A 20,804-nucleotide genomic window follows, 5' to 3' on the forward strand; every position below is an offset into this window, starting at 1 on the left:
CACCCACATGCCCCAACACTGATCTCATTTTTAAGTGATGGATGGTATTCAGAAAAAACGAGACACTGATGGGAAGTGAGGGGCCAGAGCAGACATCATAGGCGGAGGGAAGAGTGTAAGACCAGTGAGGGGTTCCTCTGTCTGAAAGGTAAGATATACAAAGAAAACTAAAGCAGAGATTATGAAAACTAAAGCCCCATGCCTCTGGTAAAATGTATACAGATAATCCTGTATGAATAAGGGCAGAAGGCTATCACCCAACTCAGGAGGCTACTTTGGTGGCCCCCAAAGCACAAAGCCCTGTAAGAGTTTAGCAATCCAGCTGGTGGGAGAGAGGGGCCAGGACTCCTGAAAGCCAGCAAAAACAGCGCAGGTCTTCAAGCCGTTGTGCACAAGGACAAGTGGTTTTCTGAGCCCAAACCCCACCTCCCTCTTCACTCGGTCTGGGTCATCCAGGGTCTCTCCAGCCCTGCAGAGCAATGGTTTTTGTACTCCCATCTAGATTCATGCCACAAAATTCCAGGCAGAAATTCACGATGATATACAGAGGGCCTTTTCTTTTTCTCATTCATTCATTCTTCATTCATTCATTCATTCACTTATTTTAATGTTCCAAAAACTGATCTGGGAAACAAGTACATTTCAAAAGGAGAAAAGCCATTAGCATGCATAAAAAATCAAGGCAGTAGAATACTGATTGTGGCAATTTAGGAAATCTGGCACAATGCACCAATTCACGGGAAACTGAAAGAAAATACAGTCCACACTGCCTATGGAAAACAGAGAGAACATGGCCTCAGGATGCTGGTAGTTGCTGGGCATGCAAAGATGGCTGCCAGGGCCGGCCAGCAGAAGTGGGTGACATTACCCAGGTCTGGGGCAACTTCTTCACCTCTGTCCCTGTCCCACAGGGCATCTGTTGTCCGCTGGTAATCCGGACACATCTGAAATACACCCGAAGAGGCTACAGAGGAACTCCATCCACGTTCTGGTGAGGGAGGCATTAAGAACCAATTTTATTTCCCTTTCTTTATTCTCTGAACACAAGCAGATAGGCAGACGGATGATTTCTGAAGTGCTGGAGAGGTTTAGACCAAAGAGCCTGGTTTGCGGTGGCATACACTGAGCGACCTTGGAGAAATCATTTGACTTCTTTGGGCCTCAGTTTCCCTTACTGATGGCAGCTTAGCGAAAACTATTTGGATCCTATTATCTCATTTAATTATAACATCCTTCTGAGTGGATACTATTATTAATCCTATTTTACAAAGTCATATTTTCCAAAATCACAAATAAACCAGGAGTGCAAATCTGCCTGATCCAGGCTCATGTACTTAATCCAGACCCTATAGTGCCTTTAGGTGAACAGTGCCAAGTCCCTTCTGGTTTTGACCATCTATGACATTCATTTATTCTAATTCATTCAATGCAAATGCAAATTCATTCCAAGAGAAAGGGTTGGGACCACCAGAGTCTACTTGTATCCAACTAGTACCTAAGTACCAGAGGAGATCCCCCTCACCCCATCCAGTGGTATGAAGGAGCCGTCCCCCATCTCAGGAGCCTAGAGTGACAGGTGGAAATCCTGATGCCTTTTCTACAGTTAGCGCCAAATCATATCTAGGTTCTGTGCTGGTCAGCTGCCTGGGGATGGAGAAGTGACACAGTGGCCTCTAACACAGACCCATTTCTAGTGATGGTCCCTCCCTGTACCCTCCCTCAGTGTGATCCATCATCATCCCATGTGCACTGACAACTCTGTGATACAGCTGTTTCAACAGGCTGGGGCTAAGGGCCAGCACGATAGGCCACGTGCAGCAGAGAAAAGTAGAATCCCTCAAAGGCCAGGTCCTACTCGTGGACTCAAGATGGTAAATGAGAGGAACAGGGCTTAGCAGCATCACATACGACCAAAAGTCGATGTTTCAAGGGTGCATGTTGGCTGCCAAGACAGTGTGCCTGAAGCTACATGAACAGAGGTGGATTCCCTGGAAGCAGATGTGTTGGCTTTGATCTGGGCTCATATCACACCTGGAAGATTCTCATTTAGTTTCACCACCTGACAAACAGGAAGCTTGGTAATGAAACTACAACCTGGATGAGGAGTGACAGAAATGGAGCATTTCAAGAGGGAAACCCTTGGAGGGCAAGAGCACCATCTCCAAGAGACGAAAGTGACCCTTCTTCCCCCTCAAGGAAGTAAGAGCATATGCCATATTCACCCCAACTGCAGAGTGACGGGGATGGCAGGCAGGTAGAGTTGGGCCCCATTAGAGGAAAAACTCCCCCAACATTGCCACCTCTATACAGAAAATCTGCCCCTGAAGGAAGTGACTCCCCAGTACCAGAGATGTTGAAGCAGAAGCCAGACAGTCGCTGGGAGGGGAGACCAGAGAGCTAAGGAGTCAAGATTCCGTGACAGAAGCTCCAAGTGCTGTTGTGGTTGAATTGCTCAGTCCTGACTCCCCAACCCTCTCACCTGTGAACATGACCTTATGTGGAAATAGGGTTTTTGCAGATGTAATCAAGTGGACGTCCTCCTGAATTAGGGTGGGCCCTAAATCCAGGGCCTGGCGTCCTTTAAAGAAGAGGGAGATGTGGACACAGGCATGCATGGAGGGGAGGCAGACGTGTTAAGACAGAGGCAGGCACAGAAGTGATGCAACTAGAAGACAGTGAAGGCCAAGGATCACAGGCGAGCACCAACAGCTTGGAAGAGAAAAGGAAGGCCTCTTTGGCGCCTTCAGAGGGAGCACAGCCCTGCCAGCAACTTGGTGTCAGACTTTTGGCCTTCCAGAGCTGTGAGGAGGAAGTTTGTTTTCAGCCATCCAATGTGTTCTGTCCCTGTCTTAGGAAAGGAGAGTTGCTTTCCAAGTTGGAATTTGGATGGGGCACTAACATTAATTCTTGAATCAGAAGGAATGTTAAGAAACCAATTTAGCTATTTTTCTTTTTAACTCACTCATGTACTTATTAAAAATCTGCTGAATCCTTAATATGTGGCAAAAATTCTGCTAAGCCTTGAGGACAGGGACAGGTGACATGATTCATGCCTTCAAAAAGCTCACTGTCCACTTTCCGCCATAACCTGGCAGATGTCCTCACATCAGTGATGGGTGCTGTAACCGAGGCATTTACAGAGAGGTAAGGAAAAGACAAAATGGTCATCTGTGACAGTGGGAATCAGGGAACACTTTTTGCAAAGGTTACAGCTGCACTGGATCTTTAAAGTTTGTATTCTGGTGACCAAGATGGAAGCGCTTTCTGGACGTGACAACCCATGTTCAAGGGCCTTGACCTAAGCCCAAGATATGGGTAGATGTAGGGTATGAGGAAGGACAAGAAATGAAATTCAAGATCTATGAAGAAGCATCTCCAATGGTACACAAACTAGTCTGGGAAATGTCATGGGTGGTTGGACAACTCCAGCTCTGGTTTTGAAGAGTCATCTTCAGGTCCTATGTGGATATACAGAGTACCATGTCATTTTCCTGTTTGACCCATGTCTTTCCCAACACTGGATCTATACTCCCCCTTACAGCTTCAGTGGGAATATCAAAACTTAAAATACTCACTGATGAAAAGCTAGACAGAAGACACATCAGATGGTTCCCCTACCCCAACAGAGTTTTAATCCATTCACTTCTCCTCGCTCTGGCATATGGAGAAGGGAGCAGCAGAAATGAAGCTGACAGCTGCTTCCCAACAGTGGAAGACCAGGAGAGGATGTCAGTGTGTCATACTTGACAGCTGGGAGCGTTCTCAGAACATAATTATATAACCTCTTGCGTATAGTGCTTCCCCCCTTCCAGAGCGCTCTTGCATGTCACTGGGTTTTATTCCTACAGCAGTGGAGGGAGCCGGCAGCATGGGTGGGGCCAGGGGGTGGCCCAGGGTTATGTGAACTGCAAGTCAGAGGCTGACCCAGATTAGATCTCAGTTCCCCGACTTTAGGACACCACTGCCTTCCAGGTTTTGTGTACTCTTCTTATGTAGCGTGTAAACAGGCTTCTGGGATTCTATTCTATATGGAGAAAGGGATTCAGAGGGAGTAAGTGGCAATTACTCAAAGACATGAACAAAGAGTTCACTGGAAGGGCAAAGAGAGCAAATCCTACTTTCCTACAAGAGGAGGCATTTCCTGCACAGGCTCAAAATACCCACAGCTTGGAATCTGGGGTCTTAAGAAATGAGTTGAGGGGTGACATAGGGAGCCAAGCTGTGGGATGTATACAGCTGGGATGGCACCCGGGGAGCAGACCTGGCCTAGAGTCCTCTAACTCATCCTGACACCACCAGCCATCCAGTATATGACCTCTCTGTCCAGTGTAACACTAGATATGGTCCCTTTAAAAAAGTAAGGGCCTAGGAGTGTCTGACACCGAGGGTGACAATGAAATCAAGTCATCAGAAACTAAGAACTGAGCCAGGGACCCTTATGCTCCATGAACTTTCCCTAAGTAACATTCTATGAAGCTAATTGTTTATCTCCAGGGCTCAGAACTTCTCCCAAATGCTCAGGTGGAGAATGCAACTGCAAACTTTAAATACGGATTGAAACTATCAAGTACAAGTATAAGCAGGAGCCACACTCTTCCTGAAGAACCAAAAACATGGTCGGCCCAGTCCCCTCCCTTTGTGAGGATTAAAAAACAAAAAAGGGGCTCCTGGGTGGCTCAGTGGACTAAGCCCTGTCTTCAGCTCAGGTCATGATCCCAGGGTCCTGGAATCGAGCCCCGCATCGGGCTCTCTGCTCTGCAGGGAGCCTGCTTCCCCCTCTCTCTCTGCCTGCCTCTCTGCCTAATAAATAAAAATCTTAAAAAAAAAAAAAAAAAAACCCACGAAAAACAAACAGAACATCCAGTAGATTGCATCTTCTGATTATAGCTGATTAAGGAAATGAATGCAAGGAAACAATCAGGTTGCTTGCATTCAAATAATCTCCTTACCTCCTCCTACCCCCAAGCCCAATATGTGTTTGGGGGATTTCTTTGTGCCCTATCTACAAAGTTAAGGACATGGCGTATCTCTGCGTGCAGGGGTGCGTGCATATGTACACACACACACACACACATCACATAGGATTCACAACCAGAATCTTTGCCAGGTGTCCCAGATTGTAAATAAATTCTAAACTAACGTAATTATCTTCTATTTCCATGAAGACAACGCCTCCTTTGGAGGTTATTCTGGGTGATCACATGAAACATAAGGCTATAAAGAACAGTATGTCCTCACACCAGGTACAAGATTTCTCCAAAATGGGAGAAAGCCCGCATCCTTAGAAGAGGAGAGTTCACTGGTTTTCTGCTGAAACCCCCACACACGACCGCATTCTAGACTAGTGTCGTATCCCCTTCCCTCTCATCTCCCAGAGTTTATGCACGCACACCACGTGGGGCACAGCCACAGGCTGGAGGGAGACAATAAAGTCAGACCACACTGACATGATTAAGTTTTGAAACGAATGATTTCATGCAGAAATCACACTAGGGAGCAGGAGAAGCACTGGATGAGGAGAGAAGAGGCCGCTCAGACGCGCAGCATGCTTGGAGCATCTTACTTGCAAAGGGGAAGCTAGATACCCGGCCCACGGAGACAGCACAAAAAAAGGTGGCAAAAGATGGTGAGTGCGGGTGTTCTGGCCGGAGAGGGTATGGACTTTTTCCTCAGTTGTCGTTGGTTTTCCTTTTATTTCTGAGAGGAGAGCTCTGAAAAATTAGGTCAATCACAGCTTCTCTGGGGGCTTCCGGTAATTCCATCTGGGAATAGAAGAGGTCCTCTTCCCCTGGAATCTTAGGCGGGCTCTCTGACTGCCAGGTCAACCGAATATCACGGAAGTGATGCTTCACAGAACTTCCGGCCCAGGCCTTAAGAAGCTAGCAGCTTCCCCTTGCTGTCTCTTGGAGCATTCTCTCTCGGATCCCTGTTCGTCCATGCCAAATATCTGACTTACACTGAGGCTGTCCTGCTATGAGGAAGGCTACGCTGGTCACATGGGAAGACTCGGGGTGTGGGGGAGACTAGAAGGAGCAAGGGAGAGAGATGTCTGGCCAGCTCCCAGCTGAGGTACAGAAACCAGAGAGCAATTACAAGCCATCTTCTGGATGCCTGCCTGAATTCCTGATTCACAGAATCGTCAAATATAATAAGTTGTTGTTTTAAGCGACTAGGTTTGGGGGGTGGTTGTTATGCAGCAATCAGTAACTAAGACAGGGAAAAGCCCTCCCCGCTCCAACTCTGTGACCCTCATGCATCTCAGTGGCCTCCACTTCTTACTCTGTACTCCCTATGACAGCCAAATTCAAAGGCTAGTGGAACTGGGTGCCAAGAAGGCTGGAGAAGAGGCAGAGCTTTGTCTACCCATCCCCTGCACTCACGCCCTGGGCTTCAAATAGATAAAAGGCAGGTGGAACAAGAAAATGGAGTCAATGCAATGGGAAACAGCCACAACAAGGAAAGACACAAGGCCTGATTTGGACCCAAGACAACATTTGACTCTTTTCATGTAGCCAGCTGTCCTGGACTTTCCAATGACACAGGTCACCAAAAATGCATATTCTGCTGAAGCAAGTCTGTTGTGTTTTCTGACCCCACTTTGCTGCTGCAATGCTGAACTACCAGCTAAAAGACACAGGGTTATCACTGGCCCTTGCTGTCTGCCATAGCACGCCAGTCATCAGTGGAAAAGAAAGAAGTCATTAAGGGAGACTGATGATGGGGGCACCCACAGGCAAAATTTTTAAACACATCAGGGCTCCATTTCTCTGGTCTTTAAAATGAAAAGATGGGACTGAGCTATTTCCGGGGAAGGAAAGAGCTTTATGTCCCTAGGATTCGGTGGCTGCATCTTTTCCGGGCTGTGGCAGTGGCCACAATAGACTGGTGAAGGACTGAGGCAGCCGAGCAGATTGGCAATAGTGGCTAGCTAAGGAAACCACCATGAAAAGCACAAAGCGAAATGGGGTCAATGAAATGTGAATTTGGGGACCAGGCTACTAACCAAAAAGGCATCCATCAAATAAAACACTAAAGGATTCAGTAGGCCACAGACTAGTTGCTAAAATAAATATACTGTATTTAGTAATGAAATAAGAGGAGGAGGAGGAGGAGGAATAATGTGGCGGGATTGGGTGGTGAAGACAGACAGACATGGGGAATGGAACAATCCAGAATCTAAAAAGCTGGCTGTGGCTGAGGTCTGAGGCTCTAACCATCCTGTCTCCCCCATCACTCGAACAAAGCCCCAGCACCATCTAGAATCACACAGTCCTGGCGGACCCTAGCCACGCTAGAACTGCAGTTGAGTTTCCGGCTGTGCCATGGGAGAGCGAAGACTTCCAATTACCCTGGTGAGACCTCTGCTCTGCAAAGCCCGTATCCCCAGCAGCCCTTGACCTCAGCTTGCAGCAGGGCTGCGGCCAGTTCCACAGGAAGCAGCTGCACCTGCTGCCATCAATGAGCCCATTCCAGTCTGCCCAGGCCAAAGCCGACAACCCGACACTAACATCATGAATAATGGAGAAGACCCCTGCTCTCTGGGCAGCCACCAGCGCACTCGACAATCGGCTGAACTAGGGAGGGGAACTGAGCAGCAGGCAGCGAGGCGGCTGCAGCCTTCACATTGTATCGGAGGCATGTGGAGCAATTCCCAGAGGAAAATAAATTGTACAGCAATCGTACTTGGATGGATGATGCTTGACTGCAGCAAGGGCCTGCAATTTATCAGAATGGCTCGCTGAAGAAGGCTAATCATCATCATCATGGAATAAATTACACAACCAAATAGCGATGATCTTGGTCCAGGACGGCTCAGACACAGTGATCCCTAAGCCACGCATTCAAGTCTGCCCCTCACGGTCAGTGCACGGAGAGAACCTCCCTGATGCAAACCAGGAAATCTGGGTCTGAATCCCGACTCCTGTCCCCAGCTGAGTCTTCCTGGTTAATGACACCCTCTGACTCTCAGCTTCTCATCTGTAAAACGGGTAAATAAACCAGAACATTTAAAGCGTCGTGAGCACGGCAGGGAAGCACACCAGATCATCTGGGCATTTCGGTGATGCGACCCTGGTACTTAAATACGCAAACCCGTGCTGAAACAGATAACCACTCATCACATGCTTTGTTTAAGGCAAAAATACATCTGAACGGAGAATGGTCTCCGGCAGCTACTGGAATTCTGTACTGCTCTCCTTCCAGTCAGTGTGGCCTGAGGTCAGCTCCATCCTCAGAGCCAATGTCCGGTATAACTGCTCAACCACACCCTGCTTGGGTGTTGCTAAGAACGTCTCTTAGCTGTAAGGTGAGGATAAAGACGTCTGCTCTGCCAAGTTCAGAGGTTATGATGAAGCCATCCAAGGAGACGGTTTGCAAGTGAACGTTTTTTATCGTAAAGCTTCACTTCCCACAGACTGTGAGCCTGTTCATGAAGCCAGGGGCCGAGCCAATTACTTGCCCACACAATCCACTTCTGCCCACCCGCCCTGTGCCAACCATCACCTAGCATGAAAAGTTGCCATTATGTGCAGATTGAAGATATTTAAGCTTATTGGAAAAGGAAGGCTATATATAATTGATTAAAAATGATAGTTACCTACAAGGTGATAGTACTTGCCAAATACAACTTACTAATGTCAACAAAACTTGACTACTGTAAAGGACACATTTCATTTTTTTCCAACAAATCTTTCTTGAGTGCGCAATTTGCCAGGCACTGAGCAGAAAGCAGAGGATATGGCAGTAAACAAGAACGATGCAGCATCTGTCCAATGGGGACTATCTTCTATAAAGGAGGACTGACGTTTTATAAGGGATAATAAGTACAGGTACAGATGGGAGTATAATGAACAAACCTAGCCAGCCTCACCTCTGGGCTGAAGAATAAGAAGGGAGAGAAGCCAGAGAAAGTACGTTCCAAGGTCTCAAGTCCAGAGTGAGTGAGTCAGGCCAAAGGACCTCAAGGGAAACCCAGAGCGAAGAGAGCAAACAGTATGGAAGGGATGACTTTCAATCTGATGATAATGGGAGCCACAGGAAAGCTTCAAACAGGAGTGATAGGATAGGGACAAAAGTGTCGGTGGGGAGAACAATTAAGGAGACCCTCTACTTCAATAACTAGAAATACCTTTGGGTACTGAAAAGAGATAGTATAGGATGCTGAAGTATAAAGAAAAATAATCCAGCACTGATAGATTAAGGTAGAGCTGATTTAATCATTTCCTAGACATTTCACTTTTTTTTTTTAAATACTCATGATCCAAGTTTGTCTCTCATAAAACTGAGGTATGGAAATAATTCTTGCCTAGCTTCCTGACTGTTTAGATTTAGACAAAGGAAAACAATTTACTCATGGATTAGCCAATAAGTGAGTAAAGTCCCACCTGTTTCCAAAAAGGATTTGAGGTACATTACAATATGAGGTAAAGAGAGATGGACAAACAAACCAAAAGATAACCCAAGGTCAAGGGGAGCCCAGGGGCCCCAGGATCAAAAGCAGCAAAGCTTTGGCTTTATGGCTGAACATTTCAATAATACTGAGAAAGAATTATGGATAAGGGGATGGCTGAAATTAAGGAGCAGAATCAGTTTCCAGGTTCCCCCTAGGCTCATCTCTGGACAAGCTTCTCTGCCTCCATCAGGAGAGCAAAATAGTACCAAACAATGGATAATCAATAACTTAACAGCAGTAAAGACCCTACACTGTGTCTTTGAAAACAGGAGCCACAGCCAAGGTTTCATGCATTCAGAGACACAGAAACACACACACACACACAGAGTTACAGCCCTAAATATGCTACTGGATTCTGACCGTTACTCCCTTTTCCCTTAGGAGGTTCAGCATAACTGATTCATTAGCTCCCCAAAGCCAACAGTTCCCCCAATTGGTGATGCTCAGCAAAGCACCCAATGCAAAATTCACAAGTTTAGAAGATACACAACCCTCGTAAGCATGCCCCCTACTCCTTGTCCTATACCTCCACCAGGGAGGGAAGTGCTTATCGCGTGCTTCAATCCAGACACTCTCCAAAATGAAACCCTTCCCTCGGCTCCATCAGCCTCCAATGTGGACAGTGGGAAGTCCACTGTACACACAACTACTACTGGTATGATTACATTTAAGTTGAGTAATGTCACCAGTGCTCTAGTGTATAGCTTTAAACAGTACAGGGAGAATTTCTAGAATGATAGTACTTGATAACCCAAAGATAGTACTTGATACTTCCCAACTGTCATTGTGTCACAACACACAAGAGAGTGCTGATATTTGTATGACACCAGGATGAAGGGGAAGAGGCCTCCAGGTCCATATATAACTAAGCCCTCCCTGTTCATTCCTCTCCCCAACGAGAACCCACCCAGAGCCCCAAACTGAAAAGTGAGCTCAACCCAGTCTTCCCACCTGCCCTTCTTCCCATCCCCTCCATCTAGCCAGTTTCAAAGCTGGAGAAACCACATGGTCTCCTTCCTGCCTCTTCCTGTGAGCCCACATCTGCCTGTCCTGCTCTTCACTCTCTGGAGGCAGAAGACCCCCCACCAGTACAGCACTTCCCTTCTGGTCAGCACTGAGCACAGCACCTACCTAACACACTGAAGGTATTTGTAAAATGTTTACTTTTAAAATGTCTCCTTCTCTGGCCCTTTAGGTGAACACGGGTTTAAAGTCCCTAGCACTGCGGCACTGCCCCATCCTGGTGTCAATGTCCCTATATGGAATCCTCCTCCATTTACCCTAACTTGGGTGCGTCACCCATTTCCTCCAGAGACCCTGACTGATACAATGATAAAAACAAGGTGATAAAAAACAAGAAAAGTAGTTATAGGGCGCCTGGGTGGCTCAGTGGGTTAAGCCGCTGCCTTCGGCTCAGGTCATGATCTCAGGGTCCTGGGATCGAGCCCCGCATCGGGTTCTCTGCTCAGTGGAGATCCTGCTTCCCTCTCTCTCTCTCTGCCTGCCTCTCCATCTACTTGTGATCTCTCTCTGTCAAATAAATAAAAAATCTTTAAAAAAAAAAATAGTTATATTACATCTACAACATAAAAACAATGTGTTTATTTGATTAACATGATTATTAAATCAATTGCAATTTTTTCCTGTTAGGTCTTACTTGTTACCTATGAACATATTACCCACCCAACCGTTCCTCTATTTTCCAAATGTTAGCTTTGTAAGGACAGACACTACTATAACCCCTAATACCATGCATTTAGAAGATACTTAGATGTTTGCCAAATGGATGAATGAACGAACAAACGAGCAAACGATACAGCAAAATATTTGGTGGGAGAAAACAGAAAAATGAATGTAAATTAGAATTACCATATGGATGTGGAGAGATAGTAAAAGAACATAAAGCTTGAATTTTGTTGTTGTTGTTATGAAACGACTGTGGGTGGATTTTTAATTTTTAATTTTTCATTAAATTTGCCGTGTTTATATAGCAATAATACTTCAAGAAGAAAATATTTTTGTGCCACTGAAATCTGGAATGAAAATGGAAATGGAGTAAATATGCATTTATATATTTTATGAGTACACAAATGGAATACCAAAATAACCTTTTTTAAGAGACAACCAAATGATTAAACATTAAGGTCGACCTTCCCTCTGTACATAGCTATTAAAGAGTAATTAAGACTTTCCACTGTATTAAGCAACTACTTGCCTAACAAAGTTGCTATAATTGTGTTAAGACAGGGCAGATGGAACCAAATGAGATGCAAATGGGGCACAGTCCCCACGTGGATTTATGGCCCACATTTTTACTATCAGCCGTTCTTTCAAGCAAGGGGCAACGGGATTACATAAATATATCTCTGCATGTTTTCCACAGGCTACTGAGCCAACAACAGGAATGGAAACACACCTAGGCAAATGAGGAGACTTAGCTGTTAGACCTGGGTTAACCCGTAAGTAGCTCTGTGACCCTAAGTGGGTTGCGCCACCTCTCTGGGCTCTACTTTCCTCATGAGTAAGACTACAGTTCTGACGCGCTGCGCCGACCACCAGCAGGGCCAGGCCAGCCGACAGCAAAGGTGGAACGTCCATAACATCCCTGTATGTTTCCCAGGGATGTCCACCTCAATGGAACCAGTGGTGAGCCGTTTCCTTTTGCTTTCTTCACTCTTCCGTGAGTGCTCCAGGATATGGTCTTGTACCCAAGAGAGCAACAGAGCCATCATCTTGGATTTCTGCCCCTTCTTTACCGCCCACATCAACAACACTCACGTGAACAAGTGTACCTTCTAATCATTCTGGAAAACCTGCCCTGTATTCTCCATAACTGCTGCTCCGGTCCGGGCTCCCATCAGCTCACTCCCGGACTACTGCAACACATTCCTACCTATCTGCCTTCCTTTAGTCTATCGAGTCCCTGCCCAGCCCTGTGCGACAGTGCTCTTCTGGAAGTGCCTTCCATTTCCCCGCTTAAAGCCCATCGACAGCAACTGTGCTCTCCTGAGGATAATGTTCTACAATAAGGCAGGTGCACAAGGCTCTTCATTCTTTAGCCTCTGTTTACCCTGAAGTCTTGCTTCTGGCCACTTCCTCCATTCGCTCTGTCACTCACACTGAACTACTTGTGGCTCCTGGGAGGGCCAAATTTTCCTTGGGCTCAGTGGCCTTTGAAGAATTTGCCCTCTAGTTAAAATGCTCTTCCTTTCCCCTTCTTTCTTCCTCCTTGGTCTGCTTCTTCCTATTGGCCCTTCAGGCTCCAGCTGTCTCCAGAAGCTCTCTTAGGGCACCAACGCGGGGTAGGTGCTTCTCCTGTATGTGTTGTCATAGCACCTGATACTTCCTATTCAGAACTGTAACAGTCTGTTTTCTGAGGGAAACCTGTGGGCAGTAGCTTGCTTGGCATTTATTTCTGGGATCTAGAACAATCTCTGCCCACAATCATTAATATACGTTTGTGGATGAATGCAAGAAAGAGAAAGAGAGAGAGAAGCAAGGAGGAAGAAGGAGGAAGGGAGGGATGAAAACCCATCAATTTTTCTTCTGTAAGCAAGCCCAGTGCCATGTACTGCACAAGATGTGTGCTAGACAGGACCCGGGGATTCCACTAACGCCTTAGCTGCACGCCTGTATCTTCTTAGTTTTCTAACTAAGGAGATGGAATGAATTCCAGAGATTACCATATCTATTATTTTGTATTTTAACTGTATTACTTCCAAATCATTCCAGATGATTCCAAGCTCATCTTTAAAAGAGCACCCATAACAACATCCATCATAATTGAAAAAAATAGGACCATCATTCTGAGTACTGAGAACTGTTTCAGACAGGTTACCTCCACCAAAGAGGTCATGCATGCACTTTCCCAATATCCGAAACTTAATTCACACCATTCCCACTTCTCTACTCTAAGCTCTGCCCACTTCAAATATAAACTCATCCATGAAGCTTCCCTGGCCACCCATGTCAGAGCCGCTCAAGGAGGAGTTAATCTCGCTGACCTCCCACAAGGCTTCACAGGCATCGTCCCATGGTCTATCCTGTTCATCTGTAATGACTCACATGCACTGTTTATCTGTAGGTCTATATTGTACATATATATTTTATAACATTCATCCGTACTCAAATGTCTGCTCAAGGCATCTTGTTCAAACTCCTAACCAATGCATATATTTTTTAAATATTTTATTTATTTATTTGGGAGAGAGAGAGACAGAGATAGCAAGAGAAAGCAGGATCAGGGAGGAGAGGGAGAAGCAGGCTCCCCACCGAGCAGGGAGACTGATGCGGGACTCGATCCCAAGGCTCTGGGATCGTGAAGGCAGACACAACCGCCTGAGCCATCTAGGCACCCCCCAATGCATCTTTATTAACAAGAATAAGTAACCACTGAGTGATACCGGCTACTCAGAGGTGGGGGCTGAGGGTCTGGTAAGTTCACAGGCAGGTATTCCAGTCAGATGCATGGTTTGCATGTCTTTCTCTCCAGAAGTTTCCATGTCTAAATTTGGATGAGTATTTTATTGTCAAAACTTGGAAGGGCCAAAGATACCACCTGTTGGGAATTTGGGGATCCTAAGTAAATCACAACCTTTCATGCAAACCTATTGTTGGAAAAGGAGGGGAAAAAAAACCACTGGGAGAGAACATGAGGGTAGGAAGAAGACACGAGATAGGTAGCCACTATACCTAACAAAAATTTGCCTTTAAGCTGTACCTCCCCTTCTTCCCACCTCCCAGCACCCAAAATGAAAAGTGAACTAAATGACTTCAAATGGCTTTTTTGACTTCGTGGTATATTATCTACTTACGAGTTCTCTTCCCCCAGGCAAATTCAAAAGCATGACTAAGTTATTAAAAAGGTGGACACAGATGAGTGGCTTTATAGACCTTTTCCCCCCACAGAGAAAATTGGACAAGAAATAAAAAGCTTAAGTCCTTTGATATCAGGTCTTTACTTATTACCGTCTATAGAATAAAGATTTATTCAGCAGCATCTTCTGGTCTAGTTTGCCCTTTCATGAAAAACTAACTTTTTTTTATAGCTTTAAAAAGCATCCATTAAGTCAAGCAAGCCTTTTGAATTTCTGCATTCATATGAACTATGACTTGCATACCTTACTGCAAGAGTCCCAATTCCTCCTACAGTCCCGGCTAATGTAGGTGCTGATCATGGGGCTGGGGCAGAGGGGACACGTGGTGCTGAAAAAGAGCAGGAACCCCGGTGTCAGCAAAATTCTAAGGAGCACCTCCACCCCCACTCCAGAAAAAGACAGAAAAAGGTGCTAAAGAAGCAATGGCCAAATCTTCTGCAGGCCTTCTTATCTCCTTAAAATATACACGGATTCTGAAATGCACATAGCAGGTCCAGCTAAGGCTAGAGGTTAAAGGCAAAATACACTCAGTCTTGGGAGATTAGGGGAGAGCAACCGTGACTCTCTCAGAGATGGGAGATTGTTAGAGGCCTCAGAGTACACATGGCTCTCCTTAGGCCAGATTCCACCAGCACAAACAGCCTTGAATCAAAGGTCTCCACAGGGACCTTGAAGAGAGAGAGAGGCAGGGTCCATCCATCAGAGCTCTGAGCACTAACCAAGATGACTCAGCATTTGGAGCACAGGCCGTAATTGGAACAAACCTCCTTAGGCCTCAGAAAGGCCTCTGCTTCCTGCACCTTCCATCACCATATTTCTTTCCAGCTGATTAGTGAGGCTATAAGATCTGCTGGAAATAAAAGCACAATTGGAGAGGTTGTACAAACAGGGATCTTCTGGAGAGGACACCGTTCATCCTGCTGCAGGTTTGAAGTGGGGGAGGCCAGAGAAGGGGGTAGCTACTGGAGGGTAAAAAATCTTCATCAACTCTTAGGCAGGAACTTTCAGTGGTTCCAGAGAAATGTCTCCCAAAGCAGATAAATCTTCAATGATTAATATCAAACAACTAAAACAGATTTTTATTGTACAAATACCATTAGCAAGAAAGTCTTTAGAACTTTCCTTAAAACCACAGAGCTATCAGCTTTAGCCCCTGCCTAAGGCCAAATTCTTCCAACCCCACACCTCTGACGAGGGGCAGCGAAGGAGAGTGTGAGCTCACTGAGAAGAGGGATGGATGGATCCGGACATCCTAGGCGCCCTAGGATTCCACCAGCTCCCAGGAGGACATCCCAGCAGCAGGGGTGCCTGCATGGCTCAGATGGTTATATGTGTGCTTTTGGCTCAGGTCATGATCTCTAGGTCCTGGGATAGAGTCCCACATCTGGCTCCCAGCTCAGCAGGGAATTGGCTTCTCCTCCTTCTGCCTCTCCCCCTGCTTGTGTTTTCTCTGTCTCTCTCAAATGAATGAATAAAGTCTTAAAAACAAACAAACAAACAAACAAACAAAAACGACCCAGTGCCCCAGGCTGAGTTCCCCAGAAGCAGAAGGTAAGATGAAGTTTGGAGGTCAAGGTATTTATTAAGGATCAACCCTTGCAAAGGGAGGAAGAGGAAGGAGACTGGGCAGAGGCAGAGGTGGAACAGGAAAGCAACCAGACAGCTTCAGCTTCTCAGCGGGGCCTTTTGGTATCCAGGGAGCCTTCATATCCCCTAGTGCCAGATGTCACCAGACAGTCACCAGATGCAGATGCCCCAGGGAGCGCATGGCCTAGGGCGAGTAGCTCTGTGCAGCAGCGCAGCCAAAGGGGACTCCCGTGGAGCTGACAGCTAGCACAAGGCTGTCTGCATGCTGCCCTCCCCCCCGCAGCTGTCAGCAAGCCCTTCCCTCCAAGGGAACCTGCGAGGTGCATCTCGACAGCTAGCCCACCCGCCGCTTCCGAAGACATAACCTGTCCTTACATTTATGATTAAGTAACAACAGTAAACTTTTAAGTTCCATTCCTAGAGATGCATTAATACGAGTAACATACAATCCAAGAGGAAAATACTTCCATGTGTACTTAAAATAAGCTGAGTATCATCTTTCAAGTTAAAGAAGAGACACCTGCAAGAAAATGATGCTCTTCCCATTTACTGAAGATTAGAAAGAGAGATACACATCTATATCTAAAGGCAAATATAGATACAGATGTAAATACTGAGAGGACTGCCTGGAAGAAAGTTCCCAAAGATGTTCAGTAAAATTATTGCTGGAGGCCATGATTTCGGAGGATTTTTGCTTTCTTCCTGATATCTTGAGTATTAATTGAATTTTTCTTTAACAAGCATCTCGTACTGGGGTGGCCTGCATGGCTCGGTTAGTTAGGCATCTGGATCTTGGTTTCGGCTCAGATCATGATCTCAGGGTTGTGAAACAGAGCCTCCTTTCGGGCTCCAAGCTTAGCACAGAGTTTGAGTTTTTCTCCCTCTCCCTCTGCCCCCCACCCTCTCTCTCTCAAATAAATAAATAAAATCTTAAAAAAAAAAAAAAAAAAAACCAACAACAAGCATCTAGCATCTGTCTTTGTAAACCAATACAAAGACCCAAACTCAAAAGAAACACATCCTTTCTGGAAGACTTAAATGCCACCAAAAAATGCAGATGGGAACCACCACTATAAAAGAAGGAACCCAAAACTTAAACAAAAGCTTCAGATCTAGCTGTGACTCATCGCGAGAACAAAGGTTAATTAATATCCGGCTTCTCTGTTTTTTATTCCCGGTGTTAGCTGGGAAAGGGGCAAGCCAGAAAGCTCTCTGAGGCTCCTTGCAACTCCATGTTTTATGGTTCTAAGACAAAAGTCAGCCACACCCACTCCCACTATTTTTTGAAAGGAAGAATTAGATTAAACTGGCAAACACCCCAAATATCCTAAGTGTGTGTGTGTGTGTGTGTGTGTGTGTGTGTGTGTGTGTGTGTGTGTGCTGTAAGAAAACTGTACTGACAGCCATGAAATTTGAGCCATCGGTTACCTAAACCCTTCTGGGGAAAAGCAGGCAGGTCCTTGCTGCTCCAGAAGTTCCTTAAATTTATGTCACAAACTGGTCTAACCAGTTAGAAGCATATCTATACTGTGGAGGCAAAAAGAGGGAGGTCTCTGGAGAGAAGTGGCAGGACAGGCCACGGGGGATCCCTTCACATCAGAAGGCGAAAATTTTATCACTGGAAAGGTATAAATGCCACATGAACAAAAAGAGGTGGCATGGATATTTGTCCTCTCTTACCCCAAAAAGTCCTGGCTCTGATTGTCATTCTTGGTGATACTGGCATTTTAAACTAGCCTTGTAAGCACTGAAACCCAAAGGGACGGGGAACCAAAAAAAGAGGATTTATTTCCACTGCTTCCCCCACAATGTAACTGATTCCTGGAAAGAACTCCCTGCCTCCCTTATAGGATGTGAATGGAACAGCCTCTGAGCTCCAGGAGAGCAAGGATCATCTGACTCATTCAGTTACAGATATCTCAGTGGCTACGTACTCCCTGGCACAAAACGGACATTCAGTAATTATTAAACAAAAGAAGAAATGAAGGAATGCACACACTCCTTGGCTAAGGGCAACCACAGTGAAGAAGTGAGAAAACATGATGCAATGCCTGGAAATAAGGCAAAAGGAAGGCAGGATGTATGTTGGATCCCATACTAGAGTATTATCTGCCGGGTGCACTCAAGGATTATTTTATTTTCTAGGAGTTGCATCTGTGTTTGGTTTGCTTTTTAATCAATATGGGTTCAGACTTTGTGAAGTTACAGGTGAACTTGCAAATTTTTTTCTCCCCACTACAGAGCCATATGACTTCTGATAGGTGGAAATGAGAGCCGCAAATGTTATTGTTTTATTGCCCTGTAGGGTATTAACCAGTTTCAGATCTAACCTAGCAATCTTACTTCAATAGTCGTCAGTGCCTCCAACAACACAGTTCCTCAAAGGCTCTTTTAACCAGCTTTACTTTCCTGTTGGTTCCCTCATTCATGAGTCAAGTATTTCTTTGACATGTACTCATTTACATTTGTATGGGCGTCATGTTTACAACCCTAACAAAAATTATACATTGACAAGAGAAATACAGGAGAAAAGATCTAGTTTCCAGCCTAGCATGGAAGCAAAACATGTACATAAACATTTATATTTCAGGTTGGAAAGAGCAGTAGAGGATATACATATAAAGAGATACCAAAGTGCGGGGAATGAGAGAGACGGCCTCTAGTTCGGGTTCACAGTTAGGTTTGGTATTTATTGTCAATGAGGTAAATTTTCAACCATTCCATAAAAGAAGGGGGGAAAGGAAACAATCCACTCGAAGTTACCTTAAAACACTGCTTAGTAAGTGTATCTCTCCTACAGTCCAGCGGGGAGAGTCGCAGACTGAAATCTCAGTCCCCGGGGCCATGACTGTGATTCTAGGAAAAGTCACTTCTCTCTAAACATCAGCTCCAGCTACAAGGGTCTTTAAATAGTTCCCAGACTAGGAAGAGTTAAATTCACTTCCATTCCAGATACCTCCATTCTCCATTAGAGGCATGTCCTTAAAGGACACCTAGATAGGAAAGTTCCATTTGCTTAAAAAAAAAAAAAAAATCAGTTCTAGTAATTTCTCAGGCTTGGTCAGTTGGCTGGGTTGTGTCTGTCATAGCAAAGGGGCTAGCCGTGACTCAACACCACTTCGATTCACAGGGATACGGTTTCATAGACAGGAAAAGCCAAGCCCAAAGTCCTTGATATAGGAACATATCAGGTATATCCAATGAGACATCCCCTTACCTTTCAAAGTCAGTGTCCATCCTGTATACATGCAATGATGTTAATGTGGGATTGCACTGGATTTCCGTAGCTGCTAGTTCATACTTTAAATAAGTCATCCCCCTGACGTCTCCACCTTTCAGACACAATCATTCCGCAATTTTGCACTCACCCTCACTCCCTATTAACTATCTGCAACCGAAAATGGAAGTGAAGGACCACAGTGCGAGGAGGACCAAGCTAACAGAGGGACACAGCTATGTTTCAAGTCCGGCAACTGCTCCATCCCGACCACAGTCAAACAAAAATGCAGAGGTTGCTTCAAGAATCTCTCTTAGCGTGCAGATCTAGGTGTACATTTCCCCCTTCCTGGGACTCTGTCTCCCTGACAGCATCTGCCAGAGCTCCCTACACAGAAGAGATGCTCAAGAAGCATCTGACGAACACCTGGAGGAGAGGACAAATGCATGAATCCTGGCGAGAAAAGGACAGAGTGTTGCTCTCACTCTAAGCGGGAAGACCTGATACAAAATGATTTAGTGTTGTGTGAGAGCCAGGAAGCCATTCTTCTGCTACATCTGGCACGATTCAGACCCTTAAAAGATAATTATATATGTTTCTGGGAGATTAGAGATATTTGAGAGTTGAGATAAGAGCAATAAATATGATTAAGGGGACAAAAATCAGTCTGTGAGGGAAATAAAATCACAGTAGCAAGGGTTACATTAGACTAGAGGCAGACCTCCGGGCTGTCCTCAGGTACCAGATGTGACTACAGTTGTAGGCTCCATTTAATGACGAACAATAAAACAACCACAACTAAGGGATCTTGATGCTAGACAACCTGAATAAGTAGCACATACTGAAGCTCTTTGCATGACATATTCCATCATTCTTGTCAACGGGGCTTAATTAACATGTCTGCTCCCCACCCCCAGCACATCTACTTTGGTTTAAAAGCCCAAATCTTCCCCATTGCCAGAAAGAGCATCCCCAATGAATGGTTTCCAGTCTACACTCATGAATAAATATCAAATGTGTGCCCTTTATCATACCCTCTAGGCAGGATTATTATAATGAGACCACTGATCAGTGGGCTCCATTGGCACAGCAGGAAAACCCGGATGTAAGGAAAAGGTGATTCAAAACCCACAGTCCTCCAAGAAGTGCCTTTCTCACCGCTCTTTGAAACCACCCAGAACTCCCAGGACTCAGAGGACTCCCAGGACTTGGAGTCCTGCTGTCTACAGATGGGACGGCAGCAAAGGGAACTGAGGGCAAAGTGTACGCTCTGTGGGCACAAGATGCTTTTGAGGCTACCCAGCCACAGGGGAGCTGGTACTCTGCCACCTTGAACCTTCCTTGGAAGCAGCAGAGCTCTACATGCCAATGAAATAAGCAATGGCTCTGGTCCACTGTTACAACGCTTCTGTCCTTCACCAGAATCCACATAGATGAAACGGGTAGGGCACAGAAGATGGACTGACATTTTGAACGACCCCACACACTTCACAAGTGGCTCTTCCTAATTTTTTTTGAAAATTTTTTTTTTTCCTAAAGATTTTATTTATTTATTTGACAGACAGAGATCACAAGTAGGCAGAGAGGCAGGCAGAGAGAGAGGAAGGGAAGCACGTTCCCCGTTGAGCAGAGAGCCTGATGCGGGGCTCGATCCCAGGACCCTGGGATCATG

General features: G+C 45.6%; 1 protein-coding gene across 3 annotated transcripts in view; it reads right to left on the reverse strand.

Moving 5' to 3' along the window:
* The window catches only part of MB21D2 (Mab-21 domain containing 2), a 111,296-nt gene that overhangs the window by 61,389 nt on the left and 29,103 nt on the right, over positions 1–20,804 (reverse strand). Inside the window, exon 1 of one of the 3 annotated variants that reach the window (XM_047733108.1) lies at positions 14,572–14,596. The exons of the other annotated variants lie outside the window; for them this stretch is intronic. The gene's annotated coding sequence lies outside the window, so the exon portion shown is untranslated. Of the gene's footprint in view, positions 1–14,571; positions 14,597–20,804 lie in introns of those variants that run through there. 3 annotated transcript variants of the gene reach the window in all.

The sequence above is a fragment of the Lutra lutra genome, chromosome 1 (genome assembly GCF_902655055.1).
Source record: "Lutra lutra chromosome 1, mLutLut1.2, whole genome shotgun sequence".
In the NCBI taxonomy this organism is placed as follows: domain Eukaryota; kingdom Metazoa; phylum Chordata; class Mammalia; order Carnivora; family Mustelidae; genus Lutra; species Lutra lutra.